The sequence below is a fragment of the Helicoverpa zea genome, chromosome 11 (genome assembly GCF_022581195.2).
Source record: "Helicoverpa zea isolate HzStark_Cry1AcR chromosome 11, ilHelZeax1.1, whole genome shotgun sequence".
NCBI classification, from domain to species: domain Eukaryota; kingdom Metazoa; phylum Arthropoda; class Insecta; order Lepidoptera; family Noctuidae; genus Helicoverpa; species Helicoverpa zea.
In genome coordinates this window covers 7363957-7376239 of record NC_061462.1, presented here as the reverse complement: position 1 = coordinate 7376239, position 12283 = coordinate 7363957, and positions in this window count along the sequence as shown.

The window sequence follows — 12283 nt, the reverse complement described above, 5'->3', positions numbered from 1 at the left end:
AACGCGTACCTATGCTGTGTGGTACCTGTATATTTCAATCTTCATTAGTAAGTGCGGTCACAAATGCCACTGGTAGCGGTAATAACAGTATAAACTGATCATTATTTAAACAACCGACATATGTAAGTATGTTCCTTAATTAAAAAATCAAAGGCAATAGTAATTCACATAGAAATTAAATAGGTAGGATTTTTTTAAGGTAGGTAGAGTTCTTAGAGGATTAAATGTCAAAGGGCCCTAAATTCTTAGTATGCTACAATCTGGAGGTCTTTAATTCAAAAGGTCACTTCCATTAAAGTACTTATGCTCAATCTTCAATATATCTTCAACCACATCGTAACTTACCATCAGGTGAGCTAAACTCGTGGACTGAAGTAAAAAAACTACAAATTAGTCTCCCAAGAATTTACTGATTCCGCAAGGCAATAAATAAAATAAAACGAATTCAGGAAAACCTTTTAATATTAACCGTAATGCAGAATCGCAAGACGGTCCCTATCTCAAGTAATTTCGGAACGAAGTGGATTGTTTTTCTTGGGTCCCCGATTGGATTTATCTCGAGTTTTATGACGTCTCGCATCCCCGTCGTAAACTTTAATACCGGTTGGCTACCGCACTCTACAACAATACTGTATATATAGCTTATGATAATCTTTAGCTTCACATATTTTTATCATACAGACGTAAAGTCTGCTATCAAATGTCTCTAACACAACGTGTTATAAGCAGTTATCACAAACATGCAACTAAATTATTCTAACATCTTAATCATATTCTAGTTGTTCCTACTACGTATGCAAGTGCACTAAAGTAATCATTTTATAATCTTGTACGATAGTAAAATGCAAGCTATTAGCAATATCTTAATTAATTATAAGCTAGACGGTATTTTAAGTGCATGTAATACCTAACAGGCAGTAGAACCTAGTTAGCCTCATAAATCATACGTAGAGCTGGTGGTTTATAACTTATATTCCCAATTTATTTATTATTTACAACCGTAATAATCTGCAGCACGGCAATTATAACTAGAATCATCTCTCTTCACATTCTAAAGAAAGTAAAACTGCATTTCCATTTAAACAGCAAACACTTTCGGTTCCAAATTCAAACTCAAACACAGCTTATTATTTTGTGTTTAGCATCCGATACGGCAAAGGCAACAAACACAACATCCTTGTCAATAGCGCTCTTTAAACAAAGCTCGCCGAAAGATGCCAAAAGGGTTGTTATTTTAAATAACAAAGACAATTCGGTAGCCGCGTCAGAAAAACTTCTTTTGCATGCCGTAACGTAAATATTTATATGAACAATAGCGTGAAGGAAGCGTGTCTAGGTCGACAATATGCCCCCAGTTGGCTTTCACTTTCAATTTTTTAGGAAACCCTTTTATCCGTTGGCTACTACCGATGTGATTTGCATAACACTGCACCTAACAATAAAACAAGCGTTTATTTGAACGCGAAAAGTGAAAACAAGGTTCAAGGTGAATGCGTCGGGTTGTAGCCAGTTGATGTTTTGGTTTCTCGTGTATTGCACGTCACATGTCGATATATGGCCGTGTCTATTTTAAAATATTATCTGTTGAAAACAACAGCGAGTGAAAAAGTGTTATGAATAAAAATGTTGGCCTGAGAACTTGCAGGCCGATGATGCTAAGGTAGGCAGTCTTATTTGATACCTTCATGTTTTTATACTTATGAAATCTACAAAATCTGGTTTTATGTATGACGCAACTAACCCAGTGCCTCGCAATTCCACGAAAAATAAATAGAGATTCCACTACCTCATCAAAATCTACCGAACTAAATTATTTAAAATCAGTTCGGAAGCTCCGGATCAAACATTCTTAATTCTCTTTCAACGAATCTATCAGTAACACGTATTAACACCAATCAGCTGATAGTCCGTTATTCCTGTCACTCTCGTTTTATGATGCCTCTATAACTTCACAAATTAGTCTAACGTTAACTCGGGATGAATTGCCTTTGGGTGCAATAAACGCTGGCCGGATGATCTGAATGCAATTTAAAAAACTTTTAATCATAAAAAATAGCTTTATTAGAACAGTCATAAGGTCGATTTTATAACGCGTATACGTAGAAGAGTTAGGCTGTTTTGTAATTGTGTTGGTTTACAGTGAAGATCTGTTAATAAGTCGGATACACACCGTATGTTTGCACGTTCTGTTACATCACTTTGAGCCGGCTTAACGCTCCACGTCCTAATGTTTAGTGTATATGAGACTTTAGGGTCGATATTTGATATTAAATATTAGTTGATTGTTCACATTTTTGTGCGCCGGCGACGTCGTGAAGCTTACGATGACAAAGTGTGAAACTTAAATTGACGATAATTGTTTGCACTATGCGTCTAAATGGTTCTCTTTCAATAAAAACCTCCTACTCAAGATGTCAGGGGTCTCAGACGCCTTCTAATTAATTACAAGTTCAGCGATGTTGGTAAAGCAAAAACCTTAGATAATTAAGGCTAATTAAAAAATGCCGTTTACAAATGTTGTGAGGAATTAGGTCAAGGAATAGGCTCAAGTTGGGCATTTGGGCAATAAAGCTTGTTTGAAGTTTGTGTCAGCTGTCGGTCTGGCGATGCGGATAATAGATGCGGTTTGGTTTATTGAGGCTCATATAACCCGGCCGGCCAGTTCCAAGCCGTCTGTTAGTCTAATTTGAAACACAACCGAGGCTAGACACTGTTATACGTTCAAATTAACAGTATATTTCAAGTTGTGAGTGAGTCTGGATCCTGTTATTTTGTAAGTAGATCAGATTTTTGCAGTTATTTCCTCATGATATCTGCTTTTCTCAATCTAACTAAGTCATGTTAGGAAGCAGTTTCTCGCTTTTCTATAAATCTTGCATCATGATCGTTATTGCGCAAAGATCACAATCGGTAAATTATAGTTTTCAAGTATTTCCACAGAAGCGTTAAAGTTAACCAAAAAGGATCGTCTAGAACGGGCACTTCAATTGTTTTGTGTGCATTTACCGCATTACCCCATTTACTATTTACTTATATTTCAACTGAAACTAATCTTTAACTACTTGTTTCAGATTACTGTGAACAGATATAACCTCAAACAAGAAACTCTATTCAGAGAAATACTTAAAGCCTGTATTTGGCTTCGACAATTCCGAACAAAATGGAAAATGTATATTTTGCAACAGTGGCTGGGAATAGTGGATGTTGCAAAACATTTGATTACAGTGAATCATGAACCTGTAAGGTAAGATGTTAATGTTTTATTAGAGTTTAAAGTTCTGTTAAAGCTAACGGTTAAAATAATACTTTCTTTATTAATTTCAATTTCTTTTTGAAGACCAATGTTATGAAAACCTTATTATATTATAGGTACATATACATATGTTAAAGTACTTTTAAATAATTACGTGTAATTTAGAGAGATAACAATATTTGCCAACTATAACGAATAAATTAACTTTTGAGTCCCTTGAAAATTGTGTACATAAATAAAAGTTAACTTAATATAGCCTTCTGAAATTGAGGCAAAATAGCATTGCTTCTGATAACTTTATGTAGGTATCTTTCTGCAATTTCTCTGAACAGGAGACCACTTAAGTATACATTAATCTGCGTCCAGTGGCAACACAGTTGGCAAATACTTAAGTGCGTTGTCATGTAGGTATCGTATCTCAGATAAAATTAGTGAACCTTCGCAAAGTCCCACGACTCCATGCAATGTAAAACCAAGTTCCAAATATATTGTATACAAGTACATAGAAGGTAATCTTGTACATTTTCCGATGGTTGAATCTGAATAAGTTTATTTTAAGTTTCATGTAAATATGTGTATTACCTTGCCTACTTACAATATTAAATTTTGACTGTAATTTTCAAATACTGGGTTGGAAGCCGACCCCAACATAGTTGGGAAAAAGGCTCGGAGGATGATGAATGTAATTTTCACATACTAAATCATATAACAAATGATGAACTTAAATCTTTAGCTAGATAGACATAGTTGTTTGGTACCTACAATATTTACTAGTGATTTGTCTGTGTGATACAAAAATAAGAAGACAGATTTATAAGCCCTTATGACGCTTTTAACCATACTTTACTTCCAGGCTAGGAAAGAGAATAGTTGATTGTCAAATCATGTCGCATTACATTGTCACCACAATCCGGGCTACTCTACTTCCCAGGTTCCGAGTTACTTTCCAATTGCACCCACTACGCAGCTTACAATGTAGGTAACATTTATTTCCATGTTTTGAAATGTAGTAAGTAGTAGCTGCTGGACCAGAGCATGTTTTTTAAATAGAAGTCTAAAGTAGGTATAATGTAAGAAGAGGTAACAACGTTGATTTGGAAAGTGAGTTACTGAAATTACGAAAAAATTAAGAGTAACATTAATCAGCTATTGTAATCTTCGATAAGTCTTAATTCATGTTATTTAGGTATATTTCAATTAATACTTTATAGATTGGCTTACTAAGAACGGTCTTTCATAAGAGTAGGAGGAAACTTAATCTAAATTCTATCCTCAGTTAAGAAAATCCGCTAATCGATGGGTTATTAATAAATAGCCATAAAACCATGAAGGTTGTATAAAACAAAATACTCACAATAAGTAATCAAGGAGTCTCTTCAAGTACTATTATTGATTGTAGCAATAAAATTGAATGATTTTAATTTGATCATAATGACAAAGATATCCTCTTAGACCAGTCTGTCTAATAATTAAGACCGTCAGTTGATTAATGAAAGGTTTTCAAACAATCAACATTTATTTACGCGTTTAGCAGATTATACTTAATTACATTCTAGTGCTACAAACGGTAACCAGTATTTACGTTATAAATTATAATCAATACTTTAATGAAATATACTTTTTCAATTTATTCTGGCGTCTCGTTATCTAAGGTTTAATTCAAGTATAATAATTATATACTTACATAACATTTAAAAGGTATAGTTTGTTAGGTAAAACTTAATTTATTGGCTAATGCAACTACCATGTTTTCTCTGCATCACCCTAACGTTGACTGAAAAGAATACCTATGGCATTAATTCCGCCTATGTAATTTTTAAATAAATAAATAAAATAATTTTTAGCCAAAACAAGTAAAACAGAATACGTTTAATCAACTAAAGCTTGAATCATTTACCTTACTGTGTAATATATCTACTGCTTAAGTACAATATTATAAGTAAAATATGTTATTTACTTTATGTTTTCCGTTTACCCGTGAATTCGTGTTCCGTGTCCACTGACCAGTGTCAGTTTTAACACAAATTGAGGAGAAATATACCTCCGTGTTAGTCTTAGTGTCTTGTTATAGATCCATAGTTTGTACGGAAGGCAAAGTTGTAAATACGTCACTGGCACATCGTCGTAAGTTGATATACGAAAATATAATTTTTAATTACATTAGTAATGAAGTTTTTCCAATCAAAATTTTTCCCACACTCTCCAATACATTCTTCTTGTATGCTATACAATACTAACCAAGCATTTCCTCAATTTGCTGAAATATAAAAACATCAATCATGAAAAACCAATACCTATTAGAAATTCAATTTAGTATTTAAGACTTTAACCGGCGTCTTAACAAACACATAAATTCAAGACTCAATACGTTATTCTATACATAGGTAAGTACTTATCTACGTTCGACTACCAGTAACCACTTACACTTTCCATCAGGTTTATCTAAGACCAGTTGAACAACTACTCTTTCGTTGAAAAACACGAAGAATTTTCTCCTCATTTGTCTGACTTTCTTATTACTAACGCTCGAGGCGCTAACACCGTCAACACCCACTTTTAGTGGAAAACAGTGAACGGGTCAATTATGACACCATTTTCACTGCTTATTTCCAATTAGGTAATATTGGTTGAAAATTGTTTGAGAAAATTCGACTATTTCATTTAAAAATTATACAGCGTAGTTCCGTTCTCAAACTTTTTTGCTGACCTTTTTCCAACTAAGCTCGAGTATTTCGATAGCTATTAATATTCCCCATAAAAACTTTTAAAGGAAACCAAATGTCGCTCTACAACTGATGAAAATCGAACTCACATAATTTACTAAACTCCATAAATGGTAGTTTTTATACCACACTGAATACTAAAAATAATATTTTATCAAGTGGCATGGTAGGGTCGGATTTTCGTCGACGTATCTCATTTTAATCTGGGTGGGTATTTTTAAGTCGATAAATTTGGCCTGTCATTCCACATGTGGAGGTTCGGTGTGAGATAAGACTCAGCCCGCCTCTCGCTCCGATGCATAAGCCATCGTAAAATATTATCCTGACCGAGACATTTATGGCCCAGCTTGAGATAGGTACCGTGGAATCATTTTTAAATGTACGTATATTGTAGACTATCTATATCGTTATTGGATACCTACTAAAGAAACTGCGACTTTAAATAAGTAGGAATTACATAACTTAATAGATCCCTTAATGAAGAAGATACTTGAAGGTATCTAGTATAAGGTGTGAACGTTATGTTGGAGCTATTAAAATTAATTAAGGTTGATTAGTACAAACGCCCGTGGTAATTTTATGATGATGTTGATTACCGTATTGAGAATTAGTAATCATTAATATGTTTATAGCTTGCAATATACATATAGATAGCTTATGTGTGACTAGCATCAGGTTAATAGGTTTTCTAGAATACCTAATAGTTTGTATCAATCCAAGATTGTAGGTATCTAACCGTATTACCTAAGTTCTCGATTGCAATCATCAGAGTTGTAAGGTTTAAGACAAAGATAGTTACATTGGAATTTCCGCTATTTTGTCATTTATTGGAAGTTTCAGTTTATGGTTATGGCCTAGCAGGTTGTCTTAAGTCACTTGATTTTATAAGAATAGACAAGTGATGTTAAAATTGAGAAAATACATCAAAAATATCTTCACATTATGCAACTTTTATAGGTATTTGTTACCTGTATTAAAGGTCTGTGTGTTAACAATTTCGCTGGTATGTCATGTAATAATGTTGATAAATTGCAACAAAATAACTCGTCGCTAGAAACTCCGGGTGCATTCATCACATCGGCTATCATTCGGCTCGTAAACTTCACTAATGTCCCTTAATACGTCGCTTGCTCTATATCTTTATTAACAATTCTCTCGCAATAGATTATTTCCATTCAAAAGCTTTATGTCCCAAGTTACGACGTCCTTACAACTTTCCTTTTATCCTCAACAATTTTCTGAAAACACTGTTTTCTTTATGCGATTTAATACGCCATATTTTGTTAAGTGACTCCGTGGGTATGTTACAAAGTTGCGAATAATACAGGGATAAAAAATGTAAGTGCGCACATAATTCCGTCTGAAAGGGCGCTCAATATAAATCAAGCGAGTTTTTGACGTTTTACTTGGCTTCTAAATGGTTTTTCTGTTCATATTTTACTATCAGATTTTATTAATAAACGTGTGAGTTTAAGGGCATGTTGTATGAATACAAAGTTTACTTTGTAGTCATAATTATGTACGAGTAGCGGCCGTACATAATATAAATTGGGTGTGAGATTCACTTTACACCAAACTGAAACATAGTCTATTAGGTTAGTTGGGTATGGTTAGGTAGCGCATAAAGATACCTATATTTCTGAATTTGGACCCTTGGTTTGCAGTCATTTGACGCCCTTTCTCATTGCACTAAATAAGCATTTAAATATTTGATAGATGTACCTTACACCAGTAACACCAAAAGTGATTGTTTGCTGTTTACGAAATACATAATTTTAACCTTACTCCGTCGGAAAAAAAATATACGAGAAAATCATTTATATAGGTACCGACATAGGTACCTAACATACAAAGGCGTTCTTAATGGATCGAAGCAGGAGGCGGGGTGAGACTAAGATTTATCTTTTTCAATACTCTGTGGGAATGCAAGGGTCCGACGCGAGGTTCCAACCTCATTTACTGAGACACCACTTCAAGTGGCTTTTATTTATGAAGACATGCTTAATCTAGTGAAGTACTGCGGTGAAAAAATTAATGAACTCAAAACTCTATAGTCAACATGTGTTTGGTTGGCGTTCTTTTAAAGAAATATAAATACCTACGTAGAGATTTTTTTCTATTCTATGGTTTTACCGTGGGATTTTCGTGAGCTTTTGATAAGATGGAGCATTGGAAAAGGTACTTGCATAAAACACCTATATAGGTACCTAGATTGTGCTCCAAATTATGTTTTGGAGAATTCAATTGAAATTGGTTTTGTAATGTTTGAATCTACCCTAGGTTACTTAAGAAGCGATGCAGTCATACTGTGTGTCACTATCACGCCATTGCAAATTAAATTGGAAAATTAGGAACTGAATCACGTCACTGAAGAAATGTTAACCAGCCCTGAAAGTCAAATAAACAACAGACTCGCAAACCGCATGACGTAACATTCAACCCTAAACTTAGCCCGCAATCGCCATTACCGATGACCTTAAACCCCAAATCGTTCAATCCGTCGACCGTTATAGTCCACTCATTGCCGTCATAAACTCATTAAGCCACATAACCGCCCAATCGAGCTTTCCAATCATGAAATTAAAATTACGTCCCCTTTATTGCCAGCCGTTACGAGCTGCGAAAAAAGGGGGCATAAATAAAAAAGGGGGGTATAAATAACACACCTTCGGAGCAGCACGCGAAGGCAACCCGAGAATGTTGTCGTAAATTATACGCTTATAGCCCCAAGCCCGATCAATACCATTCATTAACGAAAAATGTATCGTTCCGATGTTTCTCGTATCGCTCGTTTGCGGTTTTTAAAATGCTTTTTGGCGTAATGTAAGAATATGGAGTCGTAAATAATGACTAAGCAGATATTATCTTTACGACGCTCTTGCTTTAGTCTCTTTCGTGAACCGTGGCAAAATGTTTTCCAAAAACATGGTGCTTCAGTAAATAACAGACTTGCATATTTTATATCTACCAAATGATTTACACGAACGTCAATTCGTAGCATGGCTTGTGAGCTTAATGAATGACTCTAGATTACCTATACAGTGAAATTGAGACTGTTTTTAGAAGCGTATCTACATATAATTATTTTTAAATAACATGTGAAACAAAACAAGATCTATCTCATTGTACTATATACCCAGCTCAAGCGTCTGCACTCTCTAGGGTGGCCCGGGCGGATCGATACAGCTAGCTAGCCTAGTGTTCTCAGCACCGCAAAGCAAATTGTTTATTTATCTATGAAAGTATAATAGCGAGAGCGTTTCGATCCATCTTAAACAGGGCATTTCATAAGAAACATCAAGTTGGTTATGTAGACGTTTACTTCCTTCAGTGGATGTGACAATAAATCACGGTTTTGCCAGTGTGGTTACCTTATGTATATACATAAGCACAATACCATAGGTATAGCAAAAGTGCTATGTCTGTTAGTCATAATCCAGAGATATCTATCTTGAAATAATAAACATATCTACTGATAAAAATGACACGTAGGTACTTTATTTACTAGAAAGGTACGTTTGTACACTACATAGTTAAGGACCTATTTGAAAATGTAGTATGTAAACCTGTGATAAGTAAAATTTTTTCTTTATGTTGATGTTAATGTCGTCTTTTGTCACCCAAGTATTAGCTCACGGCTTACTTTCGAAAGGGGTGTTAGAGAAATTGCTGGGGTAGATAAACGGGGATTTTATAGCTAAGACATTAGATACTGACTAGGGCCACCGTCGCAGCTACGTGCAGTAACTATACCTACCTACAGACAACGAACGACTTGCACAAAAACTGCTTCATTTGCATTTCAGATATCAGATCGTGGAACAAATAAAAGACGATCAGTCGTGACAAAGGTCGTTGGCATCCGAGACGTTGGAACATTTTCAATGCAATTGTACCAATTAACTTGAACGGACGAAAGTGAAACTCACAAAACCGGGCGGCATCGGCACTCGGCAGCGTTTTTTCTCGGTAGATTTACATATTTATTGGGGCACATTTTATGGAGGCAGCAGAAAAAAACCTTCGCTCGTTTAATGGACAAAAAGGGTGGCTCCGTGTATATTTATTTTGTCGCATCCTTTTTTACGTGCGAAAGGACGTGGCTGTGTATTTTTTCGGCACCGACGTAGCACATTTGGCGACGCACTTTGCATAAAAATATTGGATCGTAAACTCTATGCCGTTCCACGGAATCGGGACGCATGTGTCGCAAGAAAAATATTGAAATCATGCTGAAATAAGGTTTTATGAAGACAGATACGACGCGAAGATTGAGATATGAATGCTTTATGGAAAGGTATACGCTATTAATAATAATATGATTTGTGCACCTGCCATATAAGATTACGATGAAAATGTGAAAATACTACAGTCAACCTACAAAATTTTACGATATTCTGTGTATGAAATGGGCGAACGTTGCCTACTTATGCAAATTGGTTCTTTGTATGTATTAGCTGCGAGTTGATTCGACGCAAACTGGTTTGAAGGAAATGGAATACCCGTGGAGGCACCCGAGGCAGGTTGCTCACGTACTATCGTAAGCCCCTGCGTAAATTAATGCGGCTGCTTCATAAATTACCCACTCACATTAAGATCAGCGCCTTAATCTGTAGCATCGTATCATGAGACCAACTGTAGGCAGTCGTTAATGTATTTTGTTTTAGTCTTTGTTATTAAAATTACTCGTATTTTATGATAGCCTGGGGAACGTATCGTTTTCATCACTAATTTATGCTTTACACTCCACGTGATATGGTATGTTTTTTATTATTTTGGAACATGGGTGGGCCAAAAGTTTGCAGAACGTTAGGTTTATTAATATTTGCTTTATACATTGCGATTTAAATGCGGTAGGTGTAATTTATTTACCTATAGAAGAACAACTATTAAGAAATACTTAAAACATGAGAATTTATGCACAACAACCAGGGAAGGTTGTATAACAACCTTCATTTTTTACCCATAAACAAAAAGTTGCAATTTAATTAAATCACTTAAGTTACTAATTACGTTATTTACTTTACATAAGTGTCTTGAAAATAAATAACTCTCCACAGCGAGTAAGCTGAGAAGAGTCGTGCCAACCTAACCTATCTAAATACTGAATCTTCCAATAAGCTCGCTCCGTAAACCTGCAAGAAAAGGTACCCATACGTATCTGATGCAATGCGACTAAGTAGCAATACTTGGGCTCGCGCTAATCTGGTTCATTTACACCGGCAATATACCGCGAGCCCCGGACGATGGCACTCCAGGAATGCATCCACTAAATCATCAGGAGAGCACTAAACCAGTCCTTTAGTGTCCCGTGAGACTAGGGCTGGCGAGTTCTATATGCTACCTATTTTTTTTCAAAGAGATTGGCTGGTATAGACTTTTGATGCTGGAAAGCGAATAATTACCTACTATTTAAAATTGAAGAACCATTTATAGACATAAACTAATCTAAATTATTGAAAAAATATATGGGTGCGAATTTATTTACTTTTAATTGTGTACCATCAAAAACTTTTAATGAAGCATATACCAAACTGGAAAATTTTCAGTTTTCATAACTAATGTTACAGCAATGTAAATTTTAAGTAAAAGATGTTAAATCCAAAAAATAACAAAATATTTTTCTAGACACTTCTTTAAAAATACAGCAGCAACAGCTCTCAAAATCCAGCAACCCTAAAGCGACATAAGAGGTGCTGTATACGGCGATATTGTAAGTCGTAAACTTGTAATTTTGTTGTAACTAAATCCACATGCCTATCCAACACGCCGTTTTATCTAAAATGCTTTTAAAGTGCTAAGATGTCTACTATCTATGACATTAGGGCACGTCGCGTGAGTGCCAGTGATAGGGTTGTCTAAATAAATATATTGTCGTGATTTGTACGCTGCGTATAGACTGGTCATAAATGTGTCTAGTAATCGTCTGCCCGATTTATTGGTGTTATGCTCCGAGAATGTCTACCGATGTTGTTTGTTTAGGAATGTAACACGAATGTATGTAGATTCATATAGCTTTGTATTTGATATTGATGTTGTTCTTAAATAACAGACTTACGTAAAGTTACATAAATTATCAACAAATCCGTACTTACACGTACAAAAAAAATTATATATGCAATAAATACGGATAAGTCTTCAGCTTAAGTATAATTATACCGAGTAATGTGATGCCGAGCTACGGGTAATCGATTTGAAAGACTACTCCACAAGATTAAAAACTCCAAGAAAATTCCTCGGTGTTCATTAATCAGTGGATTAGATACTCGCATTATTTACGAGCAAATCTAAAACGTACGGAATTTAA